The following is a 12,910-nucleotide window of genomic DNA, read 5'->3' as shown; positions in this document are numbered from 1 at the left end:
TGATGAGTTGGGGAGGGAATAGAAAGGAAGAATTGTTGGGCTTAGGTATCTGAGTGAGAGGAAAATGGTGATTTGGGGAAAAGAAGAAAGAGGTGAATTGTTGTGCATAGGGAGGGAGAGAGAAATATTGGACATGGTGGTGGGAGAGGTATGAGGTAAAGATGCTTGGAGAAGAGAGAGATGAGAGGGAGAAATGTTGGCTGTGGTGGTAAAGAGGGAACAATGGGATAGATGAAGTGTAAGTGTAAACCTCCTATCTTTTCTTTCTATTTAATCTACAGTACTTTATTTTGAGGACTATTTCTTTAATGTTTTTATAGACTGTGTACTGTACAGAATCTGAGTTACATACAAATTCAACTTAAGAACGTTTTAAAAAACAGAATTCATTCTTAACTTGGGGACTGCTTTTATAACAAAATAATCAAATTTCTGGTTTAAAGATACACATCAAAAGATGAACCTTTTTTTCTCTGAGCTCTGAAAAATCATTCTTGTTCATTAAAGACTGGAATAGAGGAGTGGTGCTCTTCAAACATATTTTCTTATGATTTTCTAAATTTGCAATTAAATTTCACAAAAACAGTATGCCATCTATATGAGTCAACAGAAATTTACAATTTAATTTACATAGGAATAAATTTATTGTAAACAATTTTGATATTATGATTTAAGGTGGCATATGTCCTCAGTGAAAGGCATTTCTTGAGCTGAACCTTGATAATTTGTTGAAGGAAATAAAATTCCAGGGGTACTTAGTTGTGGTCCATACTAGACTCATATATCTTCAATAGATTGTCTACACCAGTGGTTCCCAACCCTGTCCTGGAGGACCACCAACCAATCGGGTTTTCAGGATAACTCTAGTGAATATGTATGAGAGAGATTTGTATATAATGGAGGTGGCAGGCATGCAAGTCTGCCCCATGCATATTCATTAGGGCTATCCTGAAAACCTGACTGGCTGGTGGTCCTCCAGGACAGGGTTGGGAACCACTGGTCTATAGCTGTGGATTTTACATTTTGGATGATGGTATGGACAATCTATTGAAGATATATGAGTCTACTATGGATCACAACTAAGTACCCCACTATTAAACACAGCAAGCTGTGTAAGAAGAGGGGAAAAGGATCTCAGAAACCTGCTCCATACTCAATAAAAAAAGTGTCTGAGACTTGATGGTTCCAGATTTCAATGACTGATCCTAAAAAAACTCTCACTCTGTGATTTTGACAATATCATGTTGTGTGAGTTAACACCATCACTGTCAAAAAAACATGCAAACTAATGCAAGAATATAATAAATATTTCAAGCTTTGGGAGGACGGGCTAAATAAATGATCATAGACAATGAAATAGGAGCTAGCTTTTCCTCTTCAGCCCTCTAAAGGGCTTTTTGTTTCAAAACGTGCAGCTAAAATCTCCAGCACAGTGAGAGGAAAGGAGGCCAGTCGTCCCCTTCACTGCACCGAGCCTCCATTGCTCCAACTTCTCTTTGGCGGGAAGCCCTGCCCCTCACTGCCCTGGAGCCAGCTTTTCCTCTTCAGCCCTCTAAAGGGCTTTTTGTTTCAAACGTGCAGCTAAAATCGCCAGCACAATGAGGGGAAAGGAGGCCAGTTGTCCCCCCCTCACTGCACCAAGACTCCATTGCTCCAATTTCTCTTTGGCGGAAAGCCCTGCCCCATCTTCTTCTCTTCAGCCTTTTAAAGGGCTTGTGTTCCTGCGTGTGGCTTGTTTATTCTTCCTCAGAGGTGCGGATCAATTTTCTTCCTTCCCCGGAGCCAGTCATCTCTCATCAGCCCCTCGGACCAAGCAGGCCCAGGCCTAAACTATGCCAGAACTGAGATGCACAGCTAAAAAACTTCACTGCTGCCTCACGGAAATAAAAAACTGGATGATTGCAAATAAACTTCAGCTAAACGCATCAAAACCAGAACTTCTCTGGATACCCAAGGCCACTTGCGCCTACCCCTGCCCATCTCTTTCTTGGGGAAATGACACCCTCACAGCCAAAGACAACGTCTGCAGCCTAGGAGTGATTCTCGACTCAAACCTGTCACTCTCAGACCATGTATCAAAAATAGTGTATTTTTCAGAAAGCGATTTTACTCAGCTACTATACGCGTTTATATTATCCCGTCTAAATTACTGCAACTCTCTACTAGTGGGCCTACCAGCAAAAACACTCTCCAGTCTCCAAAGGGTGCAAAATGCCGCAATCCAACTCCTAAAAAACCTGGGCTTCTGCAATCACATCACCCCTGCACTAACTTCCATACACTGGCTGCCTATCCAAAAACAATGTGCCTTCAAAGCCTTAGTGTTAGCCTTCAAGACTTTCCACAAGATGACACCAAACTACATAGCATCAAAACTACAATCTTATGTCCCCAACCGATCAATGAGATCTCAAACAGAAAAACGGCTGATCCTGCCATCTGGTCGCTCGCTCACACCCGTACCCCTGAGATGTGCAGCGAGCCCACGGGATCTTGAAAAAACCTCTGGCCAAGCGTGTCCCTTAAAACCAAGGGACCCTTCAGGACTTTATCTGGCTAATTAACCTAACAGGGTCATGCAAGTAATGGCAAAAACAAATAGCTTTATTCCGGCCACTGGCCCAATAAACCAAAATATAGGCTTTAGCCTTACAGTTTCAGAAAAAACACTCATTCCATGAAATCATATTCTTTTCTTGAACGTCTGGTTATTCCATTATCTGGCTAACTTCTATAAGTTCTCACAGGGTCAACCAACCACCAGTTCCATCCTTCTTTAGCGGGACGCCCGGACACCTTCTTCTAACCTTGACCCAACGCAGGGCCACCTTTCTCGCCAGCTCAGTGAGGGGAAGGGCAGCCAATCGTCCCCCTATCCCCACAGTTTACAGCCTGCTCCATTTTCCCTTCGACTGACAAGTCACCCAGTTCCATTCTCTCTAACTCCTCCACTATGCACAGAGCAAACATGACCAACCCCACAGGAAAATTTATAGCCCTCCTGAAGAAGCCGGATATTTCAGCCTCTACAGAAAGACCACTCGACTCCCTTTATGCTGGTTCAAACATTATAAATTTAATAATCAAATAGCAATAGCTTACAGGAACAAATCACACAACACACAGAGTGATAGAGCATACACCAGGCTGGCCAGACTGGGAGAACTTCCAAAGAGTTCTGAAGTTCTGGTCCTGGGAGCCCTCTTTTATAGGACTCTTGACAGTTCTGGCCCACCTTGATGCATGTTACATTTCACATTTTCATTGGTTAATCATATTTATTATCTAATCCTACCCTGTGTCCCAATAAATGTCCTGTTAATATACCAAGCCCCCCTTCCGAGCACCTGGCCTAACGGTTTTTAGCTCTGTGGTTAGTTTTTACTTCCTTACATCCCTTGTTCTTACGCTACACAGCATAGTTTCTTGGTGAGTTTCTTACATCAATTTCAGTGTCTTCCTTTCCAGCTGTGTTTTCTGGTTGACCTTTCTTTCAAGAAAGCAGAAGTGTCTTTCAGAGCTGACAGTTTGTTAGTCAGAGTCCATTTTATTTCTTCAGCATCCATTTTAGCCTCTAGCTGTATTGGCCTGTTTCTGCTTAAATGGGGGAAATTTCAGGGGTCTTCACCTGGTTTCTTCTACACAGGACTTCTATATCCTTCCTCATTCCCCTCTTTGAAGATTGTGAAATCTCTGAAATCTTCAAGGTCAAGATGTAGTTGAAGGTCATGCTGGTACTTGGTTACGGAACACAGGCATAAGGCCCTGGTACTCAACAAGTAGGCTTGATATGGATTAAGAGGACAAATAAACTAACCCAAGCCCAACTAAACTATAATGGCATGTGTCACAGTATAACTCAGCAATTCTATAAGGGCATATATGCAACTAGTAGTAGAAAAGAATAATGGTGATAGATTATTAATTTACCGTTTGTCTAAGCAAAGAAGGTGCTATACCAATGACTCTTAATGACTTGTCATATCCTGATCCACATGGGCAATATTGTAGGTGTAGGGAGTCGCTATTTCAACTTTTGAGATAGTTTGAGATAGTTCTGCGGGGGTTCATAATCTGATATTCAGGATGTGGATCTAATGACAGTAAATGTGAGTGGCTAACATTTTAATATACCTTTCTTTTATGGCTTCATCCTGTCATGATCATACTATATTCAAAAGGGACAAAGGGATAAATTAACCAGTTAAGATTATTTCCATGCCCCTCCAAAATAGCTGGGATCAATGCAGACTCGAATGGGTTCAGATGCCATCAGGTTATGCTCAATGCCAGGGTGGAAGTTCAGGTAATCGCATCAACTCTTCTTATGTCAGCTGGACTCATTGCTTCTTCTTCACTGCACTTTCTCGTAACTTAGGAGCAAGAAAGGGGATGGAAAGAATCTAATTGAAAATGGAAAATAGCTATAGCTAAGGAGCTATTTGTGGGAGTTAAAACAGGATGAAAATGCATAAAAGTCATAATCAAGTGAAGCACATGAATAATCTTGCAACAGAGAAATAATCACAAACAGATGAATGTATATATATATTCTAATACTGCATGAGTCCATAAAAGAGTTAAAGTGTAAATCAATAAGCCCATAATTAAAGCTGTAGAAGTCCAAGGTCATGAAGGTCGTTCTGTCCTTAGTAGCAACAGTCAAGAAATCTTCGCTGGTAAGTCTTTAGGGTTTCTTAGGCGCTTATCAGATTCCTTCTCGGGTAGCAGGGTCCTTTCGCTGGGGCTCATCCATCATCGGGGTGCCATACGGATGAAGATTCTCAGCAATGATGTTTCAAATAGCATTAGTCCATGATCGTGCAAATAAGTCATCAACAGACATCGAAAGGTGCAAACACAAATTTTTTTTTTCTGTAGCAAAACAGCTTCCCTTGATATGGCAATTGGCTTTGTGAAGTGATCCGCAATTAATAAGGCAGAAATATCTGTACTGTGTATATCATTTAATTTGTTTCCAACTATACCTGGGTAATATTACTAACATGATAGGTACAGCATTAAAGGATGAAATCTAAAAGAAAACAAAACTTAACTGCTTCCATTTAAATAGCCTAGGTCTAATATTTGGACTGACTGAATTATATTTGGTAGCCTGAGGTAATTAGAGTTAAAGAAAGTCAACCCCTAGTAAAAGGATGGACATACAGACTTGAGACCAAAGAGGAAGCTGAGGAAGGGGAAATCTGCAATCGTGGTGGGAGACTCAATCCTGAGAGAAGTGGACAGTCACATAGCAGGAGGGAGAGAGGACTGGCTGGTGACATGTCTCCCAGGGGCAAGGACGAAGGACAACACCGACAGAATCGAGAGGATCATGGAAGGAGCTGAGACAGAAGAGACAGCGGTGATAATCCACGTTGGAACAAACGACGTCAACAGCAGAAACTACAGCAGGACTACACTAACTGAACATTTCAAGATCCTGGGAAAGAAACTGAAGCTGAGGAAGCAGAGGATAGCTTCTCAGAGATCCTGCCAGTATCGAAGGCAGATGTGAAGAGGCAGACTAAGCTACAAGCAATGAACGCAAAGCTGAGGAGATGGTGTGAAGAGGAAGGCTTCCACTTTGTGAAGAAATGGACGACTTTTTTGGGGAAGAACAAGCTCTACAGGAGGGACAGACTACACCTGAGCACGGCAGGAACGAGACTGCTGGCGAACAACATCAAGAAAGAAATAGAGAAGGCTTTAAACTGAGAAGGGGAAAGCCGAAAATCGACCAGAAGTCAACATTTCGACAACAGTATTCAATGAAGATGCTGAGTGGGAACAATGCTGGGAAGAAACAAATGACATACCACAGGGGTCCAAGGATCAAGCGGAATTAGAGAACAAAAAGAAGGGCATACAGCAGGAGTTAGGGGAACAGGTGAAATTGAGGAAACAGACTGAGGACGAAAAAGACGAGACATTGGGAGAGGAAATTAACTTTAGAGCGGGGTGGATGTTAAGCGGCTTAGGCATGGATCCCTGACGAAGCGGAAGCGAAACAAGTAGGGTCCTACCGCTGCATTTATAAGAGATAAGTACATATTTAATAACTAAAGATTCAAAAGATTCAAAATCTGGACCGGTGAGGATATATGTACTCTAACACTCCCCGTTTAAAAATTTGCTATAACGGATGGAGGTGGGTGGTTCTGAGGTCCATTAGGATTGATTATTCATATCTGAAATGAAAGTTGTTTAATTAGTATACAGTATACATTGAGGAGGATTCTTGGGACGGGATTGAAGAGAGGCATATAGAGATAAGCCATGAGGAGGTCCTCCAACAGATAGACTAAAAAGCGACAAATCACCAGGCCCGGACGGAATCCACCCAAGGGTTCTAAAAGAGCTAAGGAACAAAACAGCGGAAACTCTCCGACAAATTTGTAACTTGTCCTTAAAAACTGGGGAGATCCCGGAGGACTGGAAAATAGCAAATGTCACACCTATCTTTAAAAAGGGATCGAGGGGTGACCTGGGGAACTACAGGCCAGTAAGCCTGACTTCAGTCCCAGGCAAGATGATGGAGGCACTGATAAAGGACACCATCTGTGAACACATAGAAAAAAATGGACAACTGAAAGGGAACCAGCATGACTTCTGCAAGGGAAGATCGTGTCAAACGAACCTACTGTACTTCTTTGAAGGGATAAATAGCCAGATGGACAAAGGAGAACCCGTAGACATCATCTATCTTGACTTCCAAAAAGCCTTTGACACGGTACCCCATGAGCGGCTTCTTAGGAAACTGTGGAACCACGGGGTGGAAGGGGACGTACACACATGGATTAAACACTGGTTGGCAGGCAGAAAGCAATGGGTTGGAGTGAAGGGCCACTACTCGTACTGGCGGAAGGTCACGAGTTATGTTCCCCAGGGGTCGGTGCTTGGACCGCTGCTGTTCAATGTATTTATAAATGACCTAGAAGTGGGGACGAAGTGTGAAGTTATAAAATTTGCGGATGACACCAAACTCTACTACCGACCCCCAGGGCAGTCCAAAGAAATTGATGGAGAAATGACAGACGAGATTAAACGCAACTGCAAGGGAGGCAACACAGTTATCATGGGTGACTTCAACTATCCAGGAATAGCCTGGAACCTAGGCATCTCTGGCTGCATTAGAGAGACCAAGTTCTTGGATGCTGTAGGCGATTGCTTCCTGGAACAACTTGTCAAGGAAAATACTAGAGGAAATGCAATTCTGGACTTAATTCTAAATGGCCTGCGAGGACCAGCACAAGATGTAGAAGTAGAAGGGACGCCGGGAAGCAGTGATCACAATATGATCCGCTTTGATCTGGACGCAGGGGAGAAACATCGGTCCAAAACGACAGCCACGGCACTGAATTTCCGAAAAGGGAATTACGATGGGATGAGACTCATGGTATGGAAGATGATAAGCACTGTAAAAACACTAGAGTAAGCTTGGTCCCTTTTTAAGGACATAGTTACCGAGGCGCTAAATATATATATACCACGTATCAACAAGGGATCCAAGAGGAAAAAGAACAAAGAACCGGCGTGGCTCACTGTAGAGGTGAAGGAAGCGATCAGAGACAAGAAAACTTCATTTAAGGAATGGAAAAGGTCAAAAACGGATGAAAACTGGAACAAGCACAAACAACATCAACGCAGGTGCCATAAGGCGGTAAAAGGGGCCAAAAGAGACTAAGAGGAAAAAATAGCCAAGGAGGCGAAGAACTTCAAGCCGTTCTTTCGATATATTAAGGGGAAACGACCCGCAAAGGAAGTGGTGGGACCATTGGATGACCATGGAATAAAGGGAGCACTAAAGGAGGACAAAGCAATCGCTGACAAACTGAACACATTTTTTGCATCTGTATTTACCGAAGAAGATGTACACAGCATACCGGAACCCATCAGGCTATATGCTAGAAACGAAGACAGAAAGCTGACAGGATTGACGGTCAGTCTAGAGGTGGTATGTAGGCAGATTGATAGGCTTAAGAGCGATAAATCCCCAGGACCGGATGGCATCCATCTGAGGGTCATCAAGGAACTGAAAGGGACCATAGCTGAACTGCTTCAACTAATAGCTAATCTGTCAATCAAATCGGAAAGATTCCGGAAGACTGGAAGGTAGCGAATGTTACACCGATCTTCAAGAAAGGTTCGAGGGGAGATCTGGGGAACTACAGAATGGTGAGTCTAACCTCTGTACCGGGAAAGATGGTAGAGTCACTGATAAAGGACAGCATCATTGATCACCTTGACGGAAACGGGCTAATGAGGACCAGTCAGCACGGTTTTAGCAAAGGCAGATCGTGTTTGACGAACTTGCTGCACTTCATTGAGGGAGTAAACAGACAGATAGACAAGGGCGATCCAGTCGACATTGTATATCTGGATTTTCAGAATGCGTTTGACAAGGTTCCGCATGAACGACTACTTCGGAAAATTGCAAGCCAAGGAATTAAGGGTGAAATACTCACGTGGATTAAAAACTGGCTGGAGCATAGGAAACAGAGAGTGGGGGTAAATGGACAATACTCGGACTGGAAGAGCGTCACCAGTGGGGTGCCGCAGGGCTCGGTGCTTGGACCTGTGCTCTTTAACATCTTTATAAATGATCTGGACATAGGTACGACGAGCGAGGTGATTAAATTTGCGGATGACACAAAGTTATTCAGAGTAGTAAAGATGCAGGGGGATTGCGAAGATCTGCAACGTGACATAATCAAGCTCGAGGAATGGGCATCGACATGGCAGATGAGGTTCATTGTGGATAAGTGTAAAGTGATGCATGTTGGTAACAAAAATCTCATGCACGAATACAGGATGTCCGGGGCGGTACTTGGAGAGACCTCCCAGGAAAGGGACTTGGGAGTTCTGATCAACAAGTCGATGAAGCAAAAAGGGCAAACAGAATGCTAGGAATGATAAAGAAGGGGATCATGAACAGATCAGAGAAGGTTATCATGCCGCTGTACAGGGCCATGGTACGCCCTCACCTGTAGTACTGCGTCCAGCACTGGTCGCTGTACCTGAAGAAGGACACGGTACTACTCGAAAGGGTCCAGAGAAGAGCGACTAAGATGGTTAAGGGGCTGGAGGAGCTGCCGTACAGCGAAAGATTAGAGAAACTGGGCCTCTTCTCTCTCGAACAGAGGAGATTGAGAGGGGACATGATTGAAACATTCAAGCTACTGAAGGGGATAGACTTAGTAGATAAGGACAGGTTGTTCACCCTCTCCAAGGTAGGGAGAACAAGAGGGCACTCTCTAAATTTGAAAGGGGATAGATTCCGTACAAACGTAAGGAAGTTCTTCTTCACCCAGAGAGTGGTAGAAAGCTGGAGCGCCCTTCCAGAGGCTGTTATAGGGGAAAACACCCTCCAAGGATTCAAGACAAAGTTAGACAAGTTTCTTTTGAACAAGAACGTGCGCTGGTAGGGCTAGTCTCAGTTAGGGTGCTGGTCTTAGACCAGAGGGCCGCCGCGTGAGCGGACTGCTGGGCATGATGGATCACTGGTCTGACTCAGCAGTGGCAATTCTTATGTTCTTCTTATGTTCTGCAGCAGGGTTAGAACCATGGAAGAATGTGAAGACCTACAAAGGGACCTAAACAAACTGGAAGAGTGGGCAAGTAAATGGCAAATGCGCTTTAATATAGAGAAATGCAAGGTCATGCATTTAGGAAAAAAAACCCTGATGTTCAGCTACAAAATGGGGGGGGATCAGTGCTAGGGTATAGTAACCTTGAAAAAGACTTGGGTGTGCTGGTAGATAGTATAATGAAATCAACAGCTCAATGTGCAGCAGCCTCAAAAAAAGCAAACAGAATGTTGGGTATTATTAAGAAGGGCATTACAACCAGGACGAAGGAAGTCATCATGCCGCTATATCGTGCGATGGTGCGCCCGCATCTGGAGTACTGTGTCCAGTATTGGTCACCGTACCTCAAGAAGGACATGGCGATACTTGAAAGGGTCCAGAGAAGAGCGACGAAAATGATAAAAGGTATGGAAAACCTTTCATATGCAGACAGGTTGGGAAGGCTGGGGCTCTTCTCCCTTGAAAAGAGAAGACACAGAGGAGACATGATAGAGACTTTCAAGATCATGAAAGGCAAAGAGAAGGTAGAAAGGGACAGATTCTTCAGATTATTGGGAACCACAAGCACAAGGGGGCACTCAGAGAAGCTGAAAGGGGACAATTTTAGAACCAATGCTAGGAAGTTCTTTTTTACACAGAGGGTGGTGGACACCTGGAATGCGCTTCCGGAGGTTGTGATAGGACAGAGTACACTACGGGGGTTCAAAGAAGGATTGGATAAATTCCTGAACGATAGGGGGATTGAGGGATACAGATAGAGGTAGAGATAGGTTTTAGACAGTATGGATAGAAGGATAAAAGGGATCAAAGAGCTTAGAGAAGGATCACATTACAGGTCATGGGCCTGATGGGCCGCCGCGGGTGCGGACTGCTGGGCACGATGGACCTCTGGTCTGACCCAGCGGAGGCAACTTCTTATGTTCTTATATTAACACATAGGTTATATTGCAACTTTGCTGAAACAAAAAATTTGATGCAATCTAAAAATTAAAACAAAATAGTATCTATGGGGGAAATGTCCTTCCTAGGAAATTCTATCAAAGCATGGGTACAATTTCATTTGGCTCATAATATATTTTGCTAAGGATACAAATAAAGTAATACATGTTGTTTAGACACACAATTTTCTTAACGAGCAGTGAACAGCCTATAACGGGTTAACAGTATAGTGTATCTCTCTGTTGAAACACTCAAGGCATTTCTATTTGTGATCGTGGAGATGAAAAAGCAGAAATTAGTTGCTTTCACTTTAGTTGCTTCGATATGTGGTAAATTTGAAAAAGACTTTCACTAATAGTCTGAAAAGACTTTCACTAACATTCTGAATTTCAATCAATAAAACTGGACTTTTTCTTCAGCAACTTATTAGAAAAGTTCTTTAAGCCAAGTTAGAAAGAATTTTTTTATATAAAGCTAAATGCTGATTGCATTGTGTTAGAAACCAGGAAATGTTAGAAACCAGGATGTAACCCTGTATGCATCAGATAAAATAATAAAAAAGGGAAGTAGCGTTTCTTTTTGCAAGTTTCAAGAAACACAGGGAGAAAGAAAATCTCTTAGAACCTCAGAATCAGGGTAAATAAAGGAAATCAATTTCTCTTTTTATATTGTTAATGATATTGAGTACTCATAAATGGAAATCCGCTCGTATTTCCAAAAACATTGATTATCCCAGGACAAGCAGGCAGGTATTCTCACTAGTGGGTGATGTCATCCGACAGAGCCCCGACACGGACATCTTGAAAGCATGTCTTGCTTGAAGAAACTTAGAAGTTTCGAGATGCCCGCACCGCGCATGCGCCAGTGCCTTCCCGCCCGATGTACCGGGCGTGTCTCCTCAGTTCTTTTCTTTCCGCGGAGCTGAGAAGTTTGTACTTCATTCTGCGCTGACTGAAATTCAGTTTTTGCCTTCTAATTACCCGCGTTTCTGTTTATTTCTTTGATTTTATTTCAATTTTACTTTATTTTTCTCAAAAAAAAAAAAAAAAAAATTTAAAATTATTTCTTCCGGCGGTTCGGCCGGGCCGGCCTCGTGGCTGCGGCCTAGCGGCTTCGACCTTGCAGCGTCGATTTTCCGGCCTATGTCCCGACCAATCACCGGTTTTAAAAAGTGCAGCAAGTGCCAGCGTGCGATTTCGCTGACGGACCCACACCGACGCTGCCTTCAGTGTCTTGGTCCAGAACACGTTCCGAAATCGTGCCGGCCTTGTTCCACGCTCACTGCGCGCTCGTTTAAGCGGCGCTGCTTGCTCTGGGAGTCGATGTTCAAGATGGAGACTGCCAAGGACATCTCTGCTACTGCGGCTGTTGAGGTTTCGCCGGTCCGTTCGAAACCTGCATCGACGACTCCTGCATCGAGCATCGTGAAGCCCGCATCGTTCACACCGGCTTCAGCATCGTGTTCAGCATCGGCGCCTGCTTCCGTCTCCTCGGTTCAGGTACCGCCTTCCACTGTCCCTCCTGTGGTCATCAAAGTGCCTAAAGCTAGCAAGCAGAAGCACTTGGCCACGAAGGAACGCGAAGACCATACTGGAGGACCCCCTTTCGGTGCGGATCCCTCCATATCGGCTTCGCTTCGTTCCCTGCTAGAAGCTCAGTTTGTCGAGCTTATGCGCACTATGGGACCCCGGCTTATCGCCAACATTCACGGTGAGCTTCCGACCCCGGTTTCAGAGGGCGGTCCGCCCCCTCCCCCTCGTCGTTCGATCTCTCTACTCGACGAGGGGGATCGGCGGAGGGCGGCGGAATCCTCCAGGAGGGCTTCCCTTCCTGAGATGCCACCTTTGGAGCCCATCACACCTCCACGCCAACAGGGTGCTAGGGCGGCTCCTGATAATCGTAGTCCTGGGCATACTGTTTCGCAGGAGGAGTTCTTCCACACTCCATACCAGACCTGGGTGGCGCTGCGTGAATCCGCATCTCTGCCACCTCTACGATCCACTGCATCAAGCCCTATCCATTCCTTTGAGGCTTTAAAGGACCACTCGATGCATAGAAGATCTCGTTCTCCGTCCCGTCACCGGGAGGGGCATCAATCTCGACACTCTTCTCGGCACTCCTCACGTCATTCGGAGGTGTCTCCGCAGAAGAAGATGCAGCGTTTGGGATACTCCTCGTCGGATTTGTCCCAGCCGGAAGGGCCGGAGTATGAGGAACCATCTACCTCCTATTCTCCCTGCCGATCTCAGCTCTCCCTGGACCCGGAGGCTTCCACGTCTTCTAGCCCGTCTCGTCGGCCGGCCTTGGCGGACCAACTGTCTTTCTCATCCTTTCTCCGACAAATGGCGGATGACTTGGATGTGACTTTGGACACTGGG

At 44.6% G+C, this 12,910-nt stretch overlaps 1 protein-coding gene across 5 annotated transcripts in view; it reads right to left on the bottom strand.

The window, feature by feature from the left end:
* LOC117363217 (DNA repair protein complementing XP-G cells-like) overlaps positions 1 to 12,910 on the bottom strand; it is a 650,515-nt gene that overhangs the window by 257,908 nt on the left and 379,697 nt on the right. The gene's annotated exons all lie outside the window — the stretch shown is intronic.

The sequence above is a fragment of the Geotrypetes seraphini genome, chromosome 6, assembly GCF_902459505.1.
Source record: "Geotrypetes seraphini chromosome 6, aGeoSer1.1, whole genome shotgun sequence".
Taxonomy (NCBI): Eukaryota; Metazoa; Chordata; class Amphibia; order Gymnophiona; family Dermophiidae; genus Geotrypetes; species Geotrypetes seraphini.
The sequence above is the reverse complement of the archived record's forward strand: the minus strand, read 5'-3'. Positions and strand labels throughout refer to the sequence as shown.